The sequence below is a fragment of the Topomyia yanbarensis genome, chromosome 1 (assembly GCF_030247195.1).
Source record: "Topomyia yanbarensis strain Yona2022 chromosome 1, ASM3024719v1, whole genome shotgun sequence".
NCBI lineage: Eukaryota > Metazoa > Arthropoda > Insecta > Diptera > Culicidae > Topomyia > Topomyia yanbarensis.
The window spans coordinates 184,883,891-184,903,291 of NC_080670.1; the positions used below are offsets into that span (position 1 = coordinate 184,883,891).

General features: G+C 40.1%; 1 protein-coding gene across 3 annotated transcripts in view; it reads left to right on the forward strand.

Annotated features, from left to right (window-relative positions):
- Window positions 1-19,401, forward strand: part of LOC131684038 (uncharacterized) — a 114,610-nt gene that overhangs the window by 32,798 nt on the left and 62,411 nt on the right. For all 3 annotated transcript variants that reach the window (XM_058966570.1, XM_058966551.1, XM_058966561.1), the window contains one exon: window positions 18,288-18,319. The gene's annotated coding sequence lies outside the window, so the exon portion shown is untranslated. The remainder of the gene's footprint in view (window positions 1-18,287; window positions 18,320-19,401) is intronic.

Sequence of the window (19,401 nt, forward strand, 5' to 3'; positions counted from 1 at the left end):
AATCGGTAAAAATTTGGTTACACATGTCCAATTTCTTTTTTTTAAAGAAATTTATGTTTAGACTACGCAAATTTCTAGTATATTAGATTAATGTATTCTGATCCACCATTGAGTTACGATGATGGGATCAAGTCTCTCCGGTGAAAAAGTCTCCTCAGTCTCCCCTATGACTATCTTAAATTTTTTCTAACAACTCGCTGCCAGGCTATTGAACAGGATTTACCACAAATACAGTAAAAGTTTGTCGTGCTTCTAAAACAGATAAACTTATTAATCAATTAATTTGTCAGGATATATGATTAGCTGAACTTTCGTGTCTATCAGTCATAGTGTGCCTTGTTTCTTTTTGACCCTAGTAGGCGGAGGATCAAGTTACCACGCGTTTTTACACAAACCTCGCTTTTGCATGATTCACAAAATTCTCGACAAACATATGATTACGGCTTAAAAGCCAACTGTAAAAATTCTCTTTGAAATGAAATTCCGGACAAACTGTTACTCGCCAACCACAGATGTTGGCAATAAATAAAAGAGAAAAGTTTTCTCTTTCCATAACTGCTATGAACTGCGTTTAGCCAGCAACGGTTTGTCTGGAATTTCCTTCCAAAAAGAATTTTGACAGTTGGCTTTTAAGCCTTAATCATATGTTTGTCGAGAATTGTTCATATTACTGTCAGGACATAGTGTTAGTATTTACACATTACAGGTATACCTCGATTTAACATACTCACGATTTAATATACCCTCGATTTAACATATTTCGATTTAACGTAATTTTTGCCTCGATTTAACATACATGCAAATTTTTTTAAATTTTTTCCATTATCAATGTTACTAAAACGAAATGTTAAGAATCTATTTCAATTTTATACTATGATCCGCTTCCAATGCTTAAAGAAACATAATTTTTTTTCGTTTTTTCGCTAGATTATGTTTAAGATTCTGAGATACAAAAACATTCTTATTTTGATACCGCACAACAAAATGAATACACGAATATGTGGTTCAAGTTATTTCCTGATAATAGTTTTATGGGTTTTTATGTGTAAGATAGATAACTGGAAAGATATGGTTGATGGAATGTATAGGGCGGTGACGAGATATTGGCGGACGGTGAGTGACGAGATATTGGCGGACGGTGAGTCCCACTAATAGGCATTGGGGCTGTAGCGGTTATTACGAAACTGTTGGAAATGTGTAATGAAGTCATTACAGTTCCTCGATGGTGGAGTGGTTAACGCACCCAACTATAGCTTGAAAGGACGTAAGCTCGATTCCTGCTTAAGATAATATCTTTTCTCAGGCTGTATTGAACAGGTGAATTTCTCAGTGCATGTGGACATTTTTCAAAAAAAACTTTGTTATGGATCGACTCCTCTTGTAAAAAAAAAAATCCAAAACACGATAATGAGGAAGATTCAATGTAGGACTCCTGGTAAGCTCACGGTGTTTATTTATCAATATCGGTGCTGGTCATTACTTAATGTAAACAGAGGAAGCACACAAAAGCAATGTTAGTCCGACACTGATTGTGATTATATTCTTTTTATATTACTACGTATTCTGTATATCTGTATATATCACTCTCAACAACTGCAACGGGTAGAGAATGGTCGTTAGTAAAGATTGGGATTCGAATAAACTGTACTGGCATTTGCGTACGACTCAAGATGATCGAAGACTCTGGATACATGGTCCCCAGGAGTACCATAATATAGGTTCACGTTCAAATAGAAATCTAGGAGATGGATCCAATAAATGAAAAAGGAGATAGATCTAATAAAATGAAAAGAAGATTTCCGTCTTTGTCGCCTTAACCAACGTGGGAGCAGGAAACAAGTGGATCAATTCTTGGCTTTAGCCATTTCATGCTACGCGACTACTTTGGAGATCGATAATAGTGACATCAACATTCTAGCGAATTTCACCTCCATATACATAAGGATTAAACAAAAAATTTAAAATATTTTTTGTATTGTAATTAAAATGTATCTGTCGTGTACAAAATGATTTAATCAAACTTTTTCTTTAAGGAGAACTACAGCGCTACAATGGCTTGTTGTGGTTGTTTTTTCAGCAAGTAGAACTCCTGTGCTTACAAAACTTCATGACTATTCGTTTGCTCGTGAACTCAAGTAGTGTACTCTTTTTGAATTCTGCGATTATCTGACGCACAGGTTTGTCTACCAAGATAAAGATGAGACAAAATAGAAACACAAATTTTCTTACTTACTAAAGTTAGGCATTGTGCTCTTCATGCACACAATGGTTAATCACTTTGTTGATGTTAGAAAGAATCTAGTGGAAAAAATTTAACTAGTACTGTACTGCTAATAACACTATTCTTATTAGTTATCCTGAACTCTGAGATAATTTTGCGACGAACTTTATGATATGAATATCTGTTAGAATTGGCGAATACTTGGCAAGGTTAAGATAAATATGTTGTTTATGTTCAGAAGAGCAATCTAATTGTTTAATTGTGAATGTGGCTTCTATATCCCTGTTAGGTGGATACAATCAGTAATATCCTCGTAAATATTTCGTATGATGAACAAAAAAAATAATTCTATTCGAAAACAAATATTTCTTTTGTGTTTCGATTTAACATAAAATTCGATTTAACGTACATGATTGAATCGGAAAATGTATGTTAAATCGAGGTATACCTGTATTCATAGATCTTACAATTCCAATTGGCGAATTTTCGAATTAAAATTTTGATTTCATTGAAAAGTTATTTGAAAATAACAAAAGTGGGATCAAGTGTACCCACTCTGCCCTACAAAGAACAAACTGATCCGTGGGATATTTTACGGCTTCAAACCAACACGGAAATTTTTCGGGACACATTTTGACGCGGGACAGTGTGCTAAAATGTGGGACTGTGTCGCAGAACGCGCTTCGCCTGGTCATTTCATTCCAGATTGTCCGGTAGCTAGACTTGGACCAGGCGCTGCTGGTGGGAAAAAATCGACTCATTTATTTCACGAATCATTTATTTCTGGTCACTCTATGATACATTAGCTATAATCGAAGACTCCATATCAAGAAGACTGATATCTCTTTCCTTCCCCCATACAAACGAGAAGCGACAGAGGTTACAGCGCCTCTATTGGAAGAAGGGAGGAAGCTTTATGTAAAAATGTATATGTGTGTGTGCATCACTATGGAAAGTACCACCTTTACCCGCAAGTGGCGTTGTTGTTACTGTCTCCGGATTCTGGACAGAGTTGCCAGTCTTCTTGATATGGAGTCTTCGCTATAATATAAAACACGGTAACATACCGCTTGAACCCACAGCGATTTGATTAGTAACAGGCCCGTGCGCATGGGGGAGGGGGGGGGCTTAACCCCCCCCCCATGATCGTCTTGAATTACTTTTAAAAATGTATTATCTTCCTGTCCAGGAAAAGGACACATAAAATGTCATTTGACTTCGGTCACTCTAGAAACAAGTCAATGAAGAAACCAAGGACGAAACTTTGCGAGGGTGGCTGGAAAGGGATGTATGTCAAGTTGGACGGCTTCTCTGAAGTATCGCTTATCGTATCGACAAGCCTCGATATTAGCAAAAGTAGTGAGTAGGCAGGAGATGTCGGTCAGAGGGCTAACAACGGCAGTTAAGGAGGAAAAACACGAAGTTGAAGAAAATCGGGATATCGTTGTCTAGAAATTTACTTGCGCCGATGATTATTCCGTTAGAGTGGCAGCGAAATGGATCGCGAAAATTGGCATCGGTATAGGGTGAAATACCGCCGCCGAGAAGTTCTCAGCACCAGCTACCAGCAACCAGATAAATAGGAGCGACTAGTACCCAGAAGGATAAGAAACCCGGCGAAGGTGGTTGTAAACAGATGTAAATCCTTATGGTTGACAGCCCCGGACCGGTTCATGTCTCAACAGGGTACGATATTTGCAGCAGACCTGAGCAGGTGAGATATATCGCGAAGGTTTGACAGCAAGTAAGGAAAAGTAGCTATGGATAAAAACATGACGATTCACACAAAACAAAATAAGCAAGAACACAATCCTTACTAAAGCAGTATTTAACGGTTGCCCCGGATGGATGAAGATTACGAGATACAAGAGGTTTAAGCTTAGTCGGATTTCTTAACAACTACTACAAACTAATCCGAATCCACCACGAGCCAGCAGGCAAGGCACAGTGATCGGAAATGCCAGAAACGTCGCTAGAGTCCAAATTATTGAATATATTCATAGGGTATCTTTGGAGGAAATGTTCGTAAGAATATTCCTCACAACCTAATAAAAATTAAATTGAGGCATGGCTTACTATGATTGGAATAGAAAAATTAACTTTTTTCACTGACGAGGTAAAAAGTTGGTGTCTTCGACAAACTTTAAGGAATGCTCAAAATCAAATTTTGTTGAACAACTTGAGCTTGTAGGACTTGATGTTATCGATTTTTAAAGCGTTTTCTAAGGCAAACCCCTTAAATTTAGCTATTTAATATAGCTTTTTTCGCTGTGACTTTTCGTGCAAACGATGTTCCAGACAACTGTTGAGGTATTAACACCACATAATATTGTTGATGACTGCATGTAAAAATATTGTTGAACACCGCATATAAAAATTTTACCTGAAATCGGCGGCGCCGCGCACACCTCTTGTAAAAATACTCATTCGTTTTGGAGTTATTGAAGAATTTTAATTTTTTTTACACCAACTTCAACTGCGTATAAGAGAGAAAGGTGCAAACCAAAATGGACGAGCAGGCACTATTTTCAATGTCCGGATTACGCATAATAAGGGTAAGAAGGTTTTAAGCTCATTTTGTAATGTTTTTACTTGGGTATTTTTACTTACAGTCTTCAACAATATTATGTGGTTTTAAAGCCTCCATATTTGTCTGGCTTGCACGAAAAGTCACAGTGGAAAAAGTTATACAGGGTGTTTGGTTTATGGTTAAGAACCTCTCGGGGGGTAATAGACTGTCATATTTGGAGAAAATAATTGTTCTACGCATACCATAAAATCTCAACCGTTACAGAGTTATTGCACTTTTTGTGTAAAAAACTTATTTGTCTTAAAATACCTCTAACTTTAAAAGTATACTTTGTATGTTAAATTTTAAAGTTCCATTCGAAAGGTGAGAAAATTTCCTATTGAATAGTGTTCTCATATCTTTTAGTTAATTAGTTTTAATTACCTTTTAGCTGTAAAGTATTTAAAAGTTAGTGTTTTTGAGGAGGTTTTTGCTAATTTTCTCGAAATAATGAAGTATGATTATAGCAATATCCATTATTGAAAAGTTGGGTTTTATGACGATTCATAATTTGTTCTTGGACGTCATATTCCTATCTCTTCTCATTTCTTTGTAATTTCATTACTATACTTTTCCTGTAACCGACTTGCAATTGCTTAAAAGGCTCTAATCGGAAAAATATGCTTTATATCGTTATTTATAAGATTTCATTGGAAAGCTGAGACAATGTCCTATCAGTGTATGTACAAATATCTTTTAGTTAAGTGTACTAAATGATTTTTTACTAACGAAATAACTCAAAATTTGTGCTTTTTGGAGTTTTTTTAATTATTCTAATTATTAATCAACAAAATTTATCGTTACCATTATTCATATGATGCCCCTTAATGTTTTCTATAACTTTTTATTTGACACTTTGTTCATCTCTCTTTTAATTTTGCTGCTATTAAATAGTTAACACAGCATGACCTCGCCACAAATGTAGTGGGTTCGAAATCGTTCTTTTTGCATATGATGTGATAAAAACGATTTTGCGTCGAAACCAAAAGAGATAATTGAATGTAGTCAAAGAAAGAACTGTAGCACTTGCTGAGATGAATTATTTCCATGATAATCATGGTTATGTTTATTATTTACTATTTTAAGAAAATTAACGAAAATGCTAATAATAGCACTAACTTTAAACTAATTTACTTCTAAAGAATACTAAATTCACTTAACTGATAGGAATTAATACATTTTTCTCTGTAAAACTTTCCTGGCTTTCGAATAAAAAGAAAAAAAAGTACAATAAGTGCCATACTTTTTAATTAGAGCTGGTATTAGTGAAAATGAGATAAAAATATCCAAGTTGAATAACCCAAACGCATGAAAATAAGAAAAGGTAAGTGTGTAACCCGTCAGGGTAACAATTTAGCACTGGGTGGAAATATACCCTTTCGTGCGTACTCTCTCCGTAGAGTGTATTGTTTACGAAAATTTATGCTCACCGCTGTTTCGATATCGTTCACTTTTTCTTGTAAATTTTTATATAGTTTCGCGTTTGTGAACGGTTTTGTGCGTTCAGATAGGTGTAGTAATTTTTGTTTGACAATTGTACATAGTTAACATAGGGCTTAGATAGGCCACCGCTCTCCTACTGCTGAAATACGTGTACTGGCTATGCTGCACATAGGTGATGACAGCTATGCGGCGGTACGGTTTTTTTTGGTGTTGGTGTTTTCGGTCGAGGTGGAAGCAGTGATGCCACAAGTACAGATTTATCTAGAAAGGTACGGATTTTTGAAGCATTTTTGGTACAGATTCTGTACGGTACAGATTACAGATTTTTGTGAAAAAGTACAGATTGGTACAGATTTTTTTACATGACAGCAAGATAAAATAATTTAACCCTGCGATGTATCCCAGTAAACAGCAGGTAAACGTTGAGTTAGGCAGCAGTGATGGCAAGAATCTGAAGTGGAGCTGGTATTAATTGACCTCGTACTGAAGCTGACATTGGAATGCGATACCGATGTGAAAGCCGAGCGAATCTTCTCGGAGTGCATACGTTTACTCTGACCAGGTTGGGGCTGATATTACCAGCCCCATCTCAGCTTCTTGCCGCCGCTCTGTTGGCCATCTTTGGTTGCAAACAAAGTGGCTGCGAGAATTTGAGCTGGAGCTGATATTGACATTACCCAGTCAACCTCATCCGGAATTCTAACTGGTTTCTTGCGGAATTCCAGCTCAAATAAAATAACCGAGTCAGAATGTCTGATTTGATTTTCCCGAATGAAAAATATGTATAAAAAAATGATTTTGAAAACAACCTTGTTATTGTTTGGGTACAGAATCCGGTACAGATTTTTCTATAGAAGAGTACAGATAGAAAAGATTTTTCTACTCACGGTACAGATTTAATTGTGGCAACACTGGGTGGAAGGCGGCCATCGTGTGAGAAGAGTTAGATAGTGACGGACCACAGCCAGGAACAGACGTCCCAAATTTGTTTCTTTTTTCGGGACAGTTTCCCGCCACCGTAACTCAGTTCAGTGCGCGCGTGCGACGGCAAATTAAATCCGTCAATAGTGTCGGTGTGTGGTCCGGGCATTCGTAAACGCGGTGCCGATTCGCCATTGAGGGGTAAGCTAAACGTCAAGGAGTGTTTTCGCTACCCTGGCTAAACATTAAGGAATCGTGTCACCGACCGTTCTCACTGTGGAGGATCAGTCGAACGAGCCTAGCTCTCCTCCACAGTTAATCGCCAAGGAGAACGAAGCAGGGCAGACAAAGGTTCCCCCTGGGAAGTGCACTGCGGTGACTTCCGGGATCGCTTGCGGCGAGCAAGTCGATCCGGCGATAATTCGCCAACGTCGCTAGGGAGGTTCCAACAAAGGAGCCAAGCTCACCTTCCTAGCTAAACGCCAAGGACCGCTGCCGGAGCAGCCAACGGTCAAAGGAGAACGCGGCCGTTGTTGTCCCGGCCGGTCGGAAGAAACCGCCCTCCTTTCCGCCAGCAGTAGCAGATCACCAGCAGCAGCAGCAGCAGTTGAGAGTAGCGGGAATAAAAGTCGGTAAATTTTATAATTTATTGTTTGTTTACATTTTTTTTGTTGTGTTACGAAATCCGAAAGTCTTGGTAGAAGCACCTAGGCCGCCCTGAAAAGAAGGGTTCGCCGGGCAAACAATAACCCGAGTAGTGGGCAAACCCCTACTTACAAGTGTATCATGTCAAAGAACGAATTATGCAGCTCTTCAAGACTAACAATCTGGATTATTAAAATGCTGAGGTTAATTATTAGGATTTTCAATAAATGAACGAAAAATCGATTAAAATTGTTTAATTTTCAATAAATTACTTTGTAAAGGCTACTTAAACTCATTAGCTGAAACATTTGAGGCCATCACTCGAAGCGAAATTTTCTCATCTTCCCAGTGGACCTAATATATTTGAAATACAAAGTATACTTTTTGAGTTAGAGGTGTTTTAAGACAAATAAGTTTTTAACACAAAAAGCTCAATAACTTTGTAATGGTTGAGTTTTGATGGCATGTGTAGAACGATTTTTTTCTCCAAATATGACAGTCAATCACCCCTAGAGAGGTTCTTAACCATGAACCAAACACCCTGTATTAAAAAACCTAAATTTGAGGGTGTTGCCATAGAAAACGCTTTACAAATCGATAACATTAAATCCTACAAGTTCAACTAGTTCAACAAAATTCTTTATTACGAGCATTTCTAAAACTTTGTCGAAGACACCAACTTTCTACCTCGTCAGCATTAAAAGTTCATTTTTTTTAATTTGATCGTAGTATGCCATGCCTAATTTTAATTTTTATCAGGTTGTGGGGAATATTCTTACGAACAATTCGTCCAAAGATACCCTGTGAATATATTTGATGGTTTAGCCTCTAGTGAATTAGGTTCGCGTTTATGGGGTTTCCGACAACTATGTCTTTTGATGACTTCTTCTCGATAACAAACATTTAGGGACCATCCATAAATTACGTAGTATTATATGGGGGAGAGGGAGTTTTGTATTTTGTGATGATGTGTGATGACAGGGGGGGGGGGTAGGGTGTCATGTCATTCTACGTAGCTTTTTAAAGGGGAATAGGGGTTGACCTGATGTCACGACAATCTTGCCCGTTTCATCTAACATCGTCTTTGATTTTTTTAAATTTTTTACGGGGACAACGAGGGGGTGAGGGTTACCGTCAAGCTACGTAATTATCAGGGGGTATATGGAATTTTGTGACGAAATGCTACGATGGGGGAGGGGGGTGTTAAAAATCACTAAAAAAATGCTACGTCATTTATGGATCATCCCTTACCCAATTTGTTGAGCAGAGTCGTTTTGCCCAGGCCTTTGAAAAAAATCTTCAAAGTTTGAGGGTTTCTTTTAAAATAAACGTTAAAAAATCAACCCCCCCCCCCCCCCCCATCCCCCTTGAGAATTTTCTGCGCACGGGCCTGATTAGTAAGAAACTCAGCTCATCAGTACAAATTTATTATTCATGTGTAACTACCAGCTTCTGAGTCCTACCTTTTGCTTATCCTGAGTATTGGAGATAAGATTTGTGGGTCAACTATGCCTCCCATCACGCTCAAAAGGTTATTTCAAAATTACCTCACACCACCTGCTTAGAAATACCATTCCAAGGGCACCGGATTAGTGACGCCTGTCTTGATTCTTTTCGATGTATTTCATCACTGCAACGAAGGGATTTTCCACCTGGCATAGCCCGAAACGAAGGCTACTTTGAGCTGGCAGCCGAAATATTGTTGGGGACACGGGGCGCACATTTCCCAGTTCAAGCATGAAAGGCCGGGCCCCGGCTCGGGCTCAAGCCATCCAAGCGAGAGGCTCATTATAACAGCTGGCAATTTTGTTCGAGACAAACAAGCATCTTTTCCATCCGTAAATGATTTGGAAAATGACGAAAGGTTGCGCTGTGGAAAATATTGCTTCACCCTTTTGTTCCGTTCCGCAGCAGTTATAGACTACAGAAAGTGACTTGCCCGGGCATAGTCACAGCTTCAGGCAAAAAATGAACTTTTTGTCGCGTTTGTTGTTTCTTTAACCCGACACTGTTGGATACTGTCGTGAGGAATTGCGCCATTCCGTGTTCGTAACTATAGTTACCGGCACCGTCTCGCAATAATATAATAGAAAAAGGGTGGCAAAAGAATTATGACTGCGAAATTGGCACTTCGGAACGTTTTCAATCGTAAAAACGTGTTTCCTGTTCTGGATTTAAAAAAAGTCAAAGTTTCTAACAAATTGTTTCGTTCCAATTTTTTTAAAGGGTAGAGATAAATATTTTAAAAACCCGATTCTGCAGACAACAGTGATTCTACGACAAAACCCGTAACCAGCAAAGTGGAAACATAATCGGTACGAAACGGTACAACCTTTTTACTCCATAATTTAACAGCATAAAAGCTTTAGATGGAAACCGGTGCACCATTCGCCATCATAGGCCGGGCATGGTCCGATACCGGTGGCTATACCTCATCGCAGAAGCATTCTAGATAGTGCACAGCTGTGTTTTGTTTTCCACTGAAACTTTTCCCGGTCTGCACACGCTGCCGCCGCCCATATGCAGCAGCAAACAGCTGCAATAATTTCCCACCAGCTCCACACTGTGACTGACTCTGGTGTTGGTCAGGTTATGTTATATTGGTGCCCCGTTATAACATGTGAAAAGTCGCAGGGAGGAAAAACCTTGAAAGCTTGCTTGTCATGAAACAAGAGCGTTGCTGGACCGAATCCATCCAGGGGTATTTGTGATAGTAACGGGAGGAACAGAGAGGCTGTTTGCTTTGTATAATGCCATTTGGCTAACAATAGAAAGAATAGGGATCTTTAGGGGTGTGCGGGTTAAGGCATATTCTGATGCAGATTAGTACCGTGAGTTAATATCTCAGTCCTTTTTCAATTTTTTGGCCCGAAACTATTGAAAAAAAACATTTTTTAGTTTGTTTCCTTTTAGGACAATAACACATCCAAACCCATGCGACTTGCACGACTCTATAGCCCAGTTAAACTCATTCCGGAACCGGTTCGGATTTCTAAATGGAGTCATTATGGATTCCAAATCAAATGCAACAACCGATTCCGACTCAGGATCGGTTGTTGCATTTGATTTGGAATCCATAATGACTCCATTCAGGATTCCGAATCAAATTCCTTATGGTTTGACCGGGAGGGTGCCTTATCAGATCTACCATAGTTTGCAGATGAAACTTGAGATGGCAGGTTGCTAGCGGATTGACAAAGTACCAGATCATGCTGTGTGGGGTGCTGTCCCGGTTAACAATGAGGCGAACGAGATATTTGCAGATGCGTCATTTAGTAGGGCAACTGTCAGTTTGCTGGTTGAGTTTAATTTGGTTTTTTAAATTTAAAAATCATAAAAGAATAATTAAGGTTTAAGAATGATATGAGTGTACTCGTAAGGACACCCGCTACCAATACATATGAAAAACTGGCACAATTTTTCCAAATTAAAGATCCCTATTACTAATTTAGTTGAAGTAATGGCACTCTAACCAGCGCCGCACAGTATCAAATGCTGTGGGCATCGAGTGATGGGACCGTCCGCACTGCCAGGACCACTAACAGAGTTATCTTAACAGCAACGCCTCGCTCGCTACAGAAAGCAAGCCATGGTTTGGCATCGCTGGCGACGGAGTATTCTGTTTCATTTCCCTTGTCAGTACGTTTTTCGAGGGCAAACATTGTTCAACTGTCCGCGAAAGATACAATTTAAATTACGGAAGAATTCGTCTGCTTGGCACTACACCAACAACATGATAGCAACCGTATTTGTTTGAGCTTGCTTACCTTGGCACGACGAGCTACATAATCTACGAACGGAACTAGCGCTCGGCTGAATGTCTTCCATAAAAGGTGAACTGGCGTGAAGCCATACGGTCATTCGGTCAGCCTTGTGTGGCGGTCAGGGGCGTTCTTCGGGTTCGATTGAATATTGCGAAATGAAAGAAAAAACAGCTACGTCAATATCAGGAAGAAACACGACGGGCTTCATCCGGGGTAAAACTTGGCCATTTCGAAGGTCTATCCCGAGTTTGGCATAATAATAAGCGAGAAAAAAAAAGAAAAAAACAACAATGCGGCACAATTTCCGCAGTACCACGCAGCACCTTCCCTGCAATGCCAATGGGATCTAAGCAGGCACGTCAATCGGGCTTTCGCTGCACACGTGATTTGCTCGGCGGAAATATCGATCGAACCGATGAAAGAAACGGGAATTATTCAATTCGACAGCGTTTAGTTTCTTCGTCATTAAATGTGACAGACAGGCGTCTTCCGGTCGGGTTGTTCGTGGGGAGCCGGTTTTGGCACTGTGGAGGTTGGTACCTTTACGCTGAAAAAGTACGTAACTATTAGGTTTTTTACTGACGCAGTTAACCTCACTTTACTTGACAGTTCACTAGTACTGTTTACATGGACTTAGAAAAATTTGCGGACGACTAGATTCGCTCGAAGCAAAGTGTAAATCGTATACTTTACACTGACGTCACAAATGAACTCAAGTGTTCATTTTTGACAGTTCGCTTGTACTGTTTACATGGACTTAGAAAAATTCTTTGCGAATTGCTTCGAGGGAGTCAAGTCGCCCACAAAATTTTTCTAAGTCCATGTAAACAGTACAAGTGAATTATCAATAAAAGTGAGGTTAACTGTGTCCATAAAGAACCTAATTTTCGGTGGTTTGTTTACTTTGTCAGTTGCGTAAGTGCGAGTGCAACGGGTGCTCATCTGTTACAGTCGAACTCACGTAACTCCCATGTAAACAAACCATTGAGAATTGTCAAACGAAGTTCATCCGGCTCATTTTGTGGGGTTATGTCGGTTTGTGTAAAACCTTGTTTGTGCATTTCTTATATTACAATAGTGTCCCTTAAGGTAACTGTACTTCGACTGGGACAGCTGGAAACGATATTGAAACCCAGCTAAACTTTCGTCCATGGGCAGGTATTGTACGAAAATTTGAGGCAAATCAATGTTTGATGTAATAAAATATTATTCTTCATCTTATCTCCCTGTTCCACAACAATAAATGATCTTCAAAGTCAGCACGAACCACAGATGTCATAATCCGCAATTAGTCACCCGTTTAACCACACCTTTCACCGCTGGCTGGTCATCGAATACCCCTGGGAACGTCGTCAGCGTCATCGAGAAAAAAACATCAACACGGAACGCAGATCGCAGTTCGAATGGATGGGAAATTGCATTTCCATATTTTCACTTTCTGCGATAGAACTACCAACACCAAAGCCGTTGCGTTGCGGCGACTCGGTGTCCGGGGAAAGGGGGTAATGGAAATTTATTCTATTGTTTCCCGACGCCCGCTCACGTACAGCTCCGTACATCACTATCACTATCAGTTTCTGGGTATTCGGATGTACCGTTGGCAAACGAGAGGGGTATCACTTTTTTTTGTTTCGTTTTTATCAGGTGAGAAACTTTACCTGAAAATCGTGCTGTTTCGTGTGACTGCATTTATCCGAAACTCTCACAATTAAAATGCGTGTTTATGTTTTCAACTTTTCAATCACGTCCACGGTAGGGTGTCTCCCAAATGCTGAAATGAGCTGGTGATATTCATAGGAGAATGTATGCTGAGGTATTAAACCTTGAAATTAGAAACCAATGATTTAGAAACTAAGGAAATGATTTAGCGAATATACTTGTATTCTAATTTGACGAAATAATGGGAACAAACCTTAAACGAACTCTTCAAAGCGTCTAACTTTTTCCTAGAATTTAAAGTATTAGGCACACCCTACTTCAGGTTAATGGAAATTGTGGGGAAATTTAAGCAGTAACTCGTGCCGTGCCGAGTTCAAGTGTGGTTGTTACTTTTGTGAGTTTTCAAACAATAAATCTTCAAATGGAAACCGTTTTACACGCTCAATGTAAAATCACATGTCAAACATTTCGTGTGTGATGTGAGCATAAATAAAGTGAAACTCTTGAAATTACTTTTAATTTTAATTGCACGACAGTTAATATAAAGGTTATAGCTATGACCTAGAAAAAATGGTAGAAGAGCTAAGCAAAAAAAACAATAAATCTACTGAAGATAACTGGCTCATGGCAACTGGCTCAAATTAGAAGTAGCAAAGGTCATCTTGACAATCAGAATAAATTGGCTAAATTTGTACTTTCCCCAGGTAGTTCGGAGATTAAACAGCACGATATGAATGTTTTTTTTCATTTCTTAGAAAAGAAATGTATAGAATTCGCTCAAACTTTCAAAAATTTTCCCGAGGCCCGCAGGGCCGAGTCTAATACCATTCGACTCAGCCCAAAAACATTCCAATAGAAACTCATTCCAGAGTTCTGAAATCAATCATAATCGTAATCATAATTTCCTATCATATTGAGTTCAGTTTTGAAGGGGTGTACTGTATTATGGATTAGGGTATTTTTTTAATAGGAAGCGGAACTGGAGTTGTCTATGAAACTTAGAATTGCTCACCGAAAAATTACATAACTTCCAACATTTGCCTGAAAATGTGTTTATTTTGGAAATGCGTCGAGTCGAGACGAAAGTGTTATGGAATTAATAACGAGAAAACCACCTTCCGAAGGTAGAGGAATTAATGAAAAATGGAGTTTTCCGTTATGCAAATTTCGCATAACGTTAAACAGCACATCATTGATAAAATAATTTTGGCGCTATATCCTCGAAGCAATATTTATCGCGAATTTACTCTTCAAACAAATTTAGTTCCAGACTTAATGTCTTCAGCAAAATTTTGAGGAGTGCTATTACAAACCACTTTCACTTTGTTGAAGACATGAAGGCTCCAGGTATTAACATATTTGCTTTTATGCTAATTATTATGACAGTAGTGGTGAGTGCAATCATAAAAGAGGCTGTGATGCCAACCTTCTCCCCACAAAACTGATGGTTTTATATTTACCTATCAACGAGCAGCTGTCATCATATGACGAACGTTCCGTGTATCCCAATTACAGGATGAATCGAATACACAACGTAGGCCCTAGCCACCAGACGAAACATTGTTTCTCTGATAAACCGTCCGTTAATCCGTCGACGGACCGCTGCCAATACTCGCGTTTCTGGTAAAAATTCGGGCGAACCGACCTTCAACAGTCCCTTTCGCGTACAATTCCAAGTAATCTCTGCCCATCACGAAGTAGGAGACTGTTCACGGTTGTTCGCGTCGGGTACTCATCTGACCTTTAATTGTAGAGTTGTGTAAAACCTGGGGAAAATGCAGAAACTGAAATATAGGGACACTTGAGGTTTTTGATGTCCCATGTGGAAATTTCTGTTGGTTTCTAAGATTACCGATACCAGGAACCACTTAATTCGGTTTTGAAACAGCACCCTTCAAGGGACACTCTCAGGCCTTTACGAGGAAATTTAAGAAACAAAACTAATTTTCCTCTTTCGAAAATTTATAGGCACATTACAAGACGTTCCCACAATGGGATTGTCAGACTCTCGCTCTCTCGTTGTCGGTGGCGTGGCGCTCTTTTTCATTTCTTATCGGAACGTTCCTTAAAAAAATGTTTCATTTTGTCCCCACATAATTTATATGCGGGATATGTCGAGAGATCAGGCGGAGTCTCTCCATAGTAGGGAAACTATTCATGATTCTCTCCGCATTTTTATTCTTGCCTTGTCGTACAATAAGTCGTTGTAAGCCCAATTATTTGCAACAACGGCAGTTCATGCCTCGCGGTACAAAAAGGCGAACAGGTACACTAACCCCATCCAAAAGATCAAAGTTTGGAAGAGCAGATTCGGCGAAAGGTTCGAAATGAGGCTGATGGAAAATAAGTTGTTTTCAAACACTCCTTGATTTTTCCTGAACGCAATTGCTTGCGAACCAGAATTTTTACTGGCTGAAGCAAAGGGTTCTTGATAGAGCGAACCCCATACTTCGCAATTAAGGCCTCTGTTGGAGACTACACCATCAATCTACTTACTGGGCGGGTACATAGACAAGATACTTCTTCGTACACGGCCAAGTGGTATCGATGAAATTGAGGATCCACCAGCAGTAGTGAATAGCAACTCAGCTGGCGCTGTTGAACGCGTTCTTCACCTCGATCTACTGTTGAAATCCCTTTTCGGAATCTAAGCTGTCTCTGCGATAGGACGTACTCACTTTCAGCTTAGTTCGCAAACCTGGTGAGGATAACCCTTTCCAGAAGTTTACTAAGAGTATCCACCAGGCATATGGTCGATACGCTGCTAGATCTCCTGGTGGCTTCTCTGGTTTTGGCAGGAGACATTCTGGATCTTACTTCAACCTGGTACGTAGCCTTCGTCCAGGCATTTCTGTAGTACTGTCCTGAACATGTCCGAAAACGCCAGGACCGCAGTCTTTAGTGCCACGTTGGGGCTTCCGCCCGAACTGGGACCTTTTTTCGCTTTAATTCCTTTTGCCACTGTTAGAAACCGTTCATTGGAGACTCGAATGTCTTCAATATTCCACCTTCTGCAGCGACGTACGGTGTAGGCGGCCATGCGGTTGGACCGTGCTTCGGCAAGAGACCATCCACGTTAACCTTCAATTTATGAGGGCACCTATCAGCTGGCTCCGTTGAACCCTTGATCTTGGCCAACACGACACGGTAAGTGTTGTCCCGGGGGTTGGCGTCTACTTCTTTGCACAGTTTCTTATGGCAAGTGGACTTGCTCATCTTGCTATCTGAAAGCATCTTCTGGCTTTTAAGCAGGCAGCACGAAGGGTGCTGAGCCTCTCGTTCCACTAATACGCCGGATGCCGGCATTTCCTCGGTTCCAATTGCCTTGGCATTGTTACATCAAATCCCCTCGATAGTGTTTCCGACAGCTTATCGGCGTTCGGAATTGGAGTGGTGCTATCTGCACGAAGTGCTCCGGTCTTTGTCGAAGTCCTCTGCCTTACAGTACAGTTACACCGACGAAAGGTGTGGTGGATCGCCTGGTGGTCGTTATGTGTGTACTAGTCAGCAATTCATGTTACCCATCAGCGACGAGCTGCAGAATGGTATGTCGATAAAGGATTGCACAGCCTTACATCCAATTTCACCAGGGCTTCCAATAAGACCCTTGCACTCGCCTACGGCTTCCTGTGACAGGGCTCTCATGTTCGCTTCGCTGCCCAAGGATTTAGCAATGAGCTCGCAGTGGGTCAAGCTCTTGATGGAAGGATCCTTCTTCAGTTCGAAGGTCAGCCTTTCTGAATGTGCCTCGTTTTAACAACGTTCTCTTCCAACTCCTTCAGCTCCGGGTTCTCTCTTGAGAACGACGACGTCTTATCGTTCGCTTTGATGATCAGTGCATCGCTCTTGTAACTCTCCCGAGGAGGCTTGCGTTTCTCTTTCTTCTATTGTTCCACGATGCGCCAACCACGGTCTTTCCCAACGTTCCTCTGGTCGCTCGTACACTCCAGTTCGGTGTTTTGTTTTTCGGGTCCTCTTGCTCTCTCGGCGTATCCCTCACTCTTTTCTCTTCTTCGGTGTCACCTCATTTTCTATGATTGCGTGCTCTGCGGTTTCCATCAGAGCTTTTTCAGCTCTCATTCATTCATTGATTTCGACTACATGTAGACAAAGTTTGGAATCTGTACAAGAAGTTGATCACGCAACTGTTCCGCTTTGTGAAGGATGCCTCCTCTAAATTGATAATTTCTGAGAGTGCACAGAACAAGAAGTCGAAATTCGCTGAATGATTCCTTTATCTGGCAAGCGATTCGCAGATGTGACAATTTGGCTTTTAATCCGTTAACGGGCTGATCAGGACTGTTACAAAACAAATGGCATTGCTTTGTGTCAAAAGAGATCAACCCGCCAAATACTTTAGAACTTCGTTTTATCGTGATGTTATGGACCACAATGAAGGCAAGTAAACCTCAAATATGATTGTAAATGAATTTAAGGGCTAAGGGCTAATGAATACCGAAAAGGATGGTTACGAAATGTATGCACTTGATTGACATTTTGGTGCAAAGTTTAATAACCTACTGCGACATTTAGATATTATTGGCATAAATAGGATAAAGTAGATGTTCCGCTCTTAAATCAAATAACAAATTTAAGAATTACGTGTTATTGTTAGGTGTTTCAAATCAATGTTAAAACGTTAGCGATAGCACGGTAATTTCATTTTAGGCTTCTATTTTCCTATTCTACGTTTTGTTGAATAGATTATTACTATTATTTACACCACATCCAGAAGGGTACACACAAATTGGCCCAAATTCAGATGATATTGTTTTATAAACAAAAAATCAAACATGACTCTTTGTAAACTTTCCCGTCTTCACACGATTCCAAAATTGAAAAAGTTTAGAAAATATTCACGTACACAACGCCAAAGCAGACAAGTTCCGATCAAAGCCGATAAGTTTCCAACCCACGTTTCAATTTTCACCGGAAAGTTTTTATTTCTTTTGATGATGTAGTCAAAACACACCTTAATAAAGGCAGCTTTACCCAGCGAGTTGAGGTACAGCGTTTTTTTCCACTTCCTTTAATATTTTCCTCTTTTTTTCTCGACTCTTTTCAGAACCCGCCCTTCGTTGACGACATCAATTGAAAGTAAGTAACAGCCAACCACGAACAGCTGGTTTTTTTGCCCCCCATTGCTTAAGCACAGTAACTTGGTAGAACGGTAGAACATCAAAGTTGGCTTCGCTTTGATTACTCTTATATCAAACGACAACAAAGCTCGCGTCGTCGCCTTGAAACGAAGCCGTTTGAAAGGGCTTTGAACTGCTTTCTCTACCCCTCGGAGATGGCAGTTTTCTTCTAGTTTTTTTTCTGTGGCATTAGTTTTCCATGTTAAACTACAAAGTGAACAGAATTGCGCTGATTTGTGTTTATTCTTTACGAGTACATACACCTTAGCTTTTGAAAATGTCATCGACTGTAGTTAAGTGAATGTAATGATGTCATGTGTATACAGAACCCGAAAAAAGCTACCGGAGATATTGGTCATATTCCATGGAACTCAGTCGAACCATTTCATCATCTCAAAGTAGAAGTGCAATTTAGGTTTGAATAGTTACTTCTCTACTCAAGCAACTTGTTTCCATAGTTTGCTAAATAAGGAGACATGTGCGTGGGTGTATCCGCAAATTAGCACATTTTCGATGCATGCAAACACGGTTGTATACATCCCAGGAGAACGGTGTAAACACAAATATTTGCACATCTTTGTTCTGAAATATGGCGACCCTTGAATATAGTGATCGTAGGTGGTGACTGTGTCCATAAGCTCTTGTCAAATAAGCTATCCAAGAGAAGCTGTTATTGGTCGGAGTTAACTTTTCTACGCGAAGTCAATCTGCTGCCGGTCGGTGGTGGTGGTGATGGAACGGAACCTTATGCATTGAATGGTATCCGAAATGCTTGGCAGAGCGTAAAAACATAATTTCTGCCCCATCGTTCAGCCTCTCACTGAATGATGATGGTGGCGCTGCGTGCGCTCACGTCTATAGGTTTTGAGTTATTTATACCCGTTTTTCTGCTTGATCCGTTCCGCCGACTTTGACCTGTGGCGATTGCGTTGTAAAGAGCTGCCTATCGACCGGATAATGGTGCTGAATATACATACTGCCGCGAAGTAGGTACATGCCACTAGTGCATGGTTAGCTTGTTGTTTCTGTGAACATGGCACG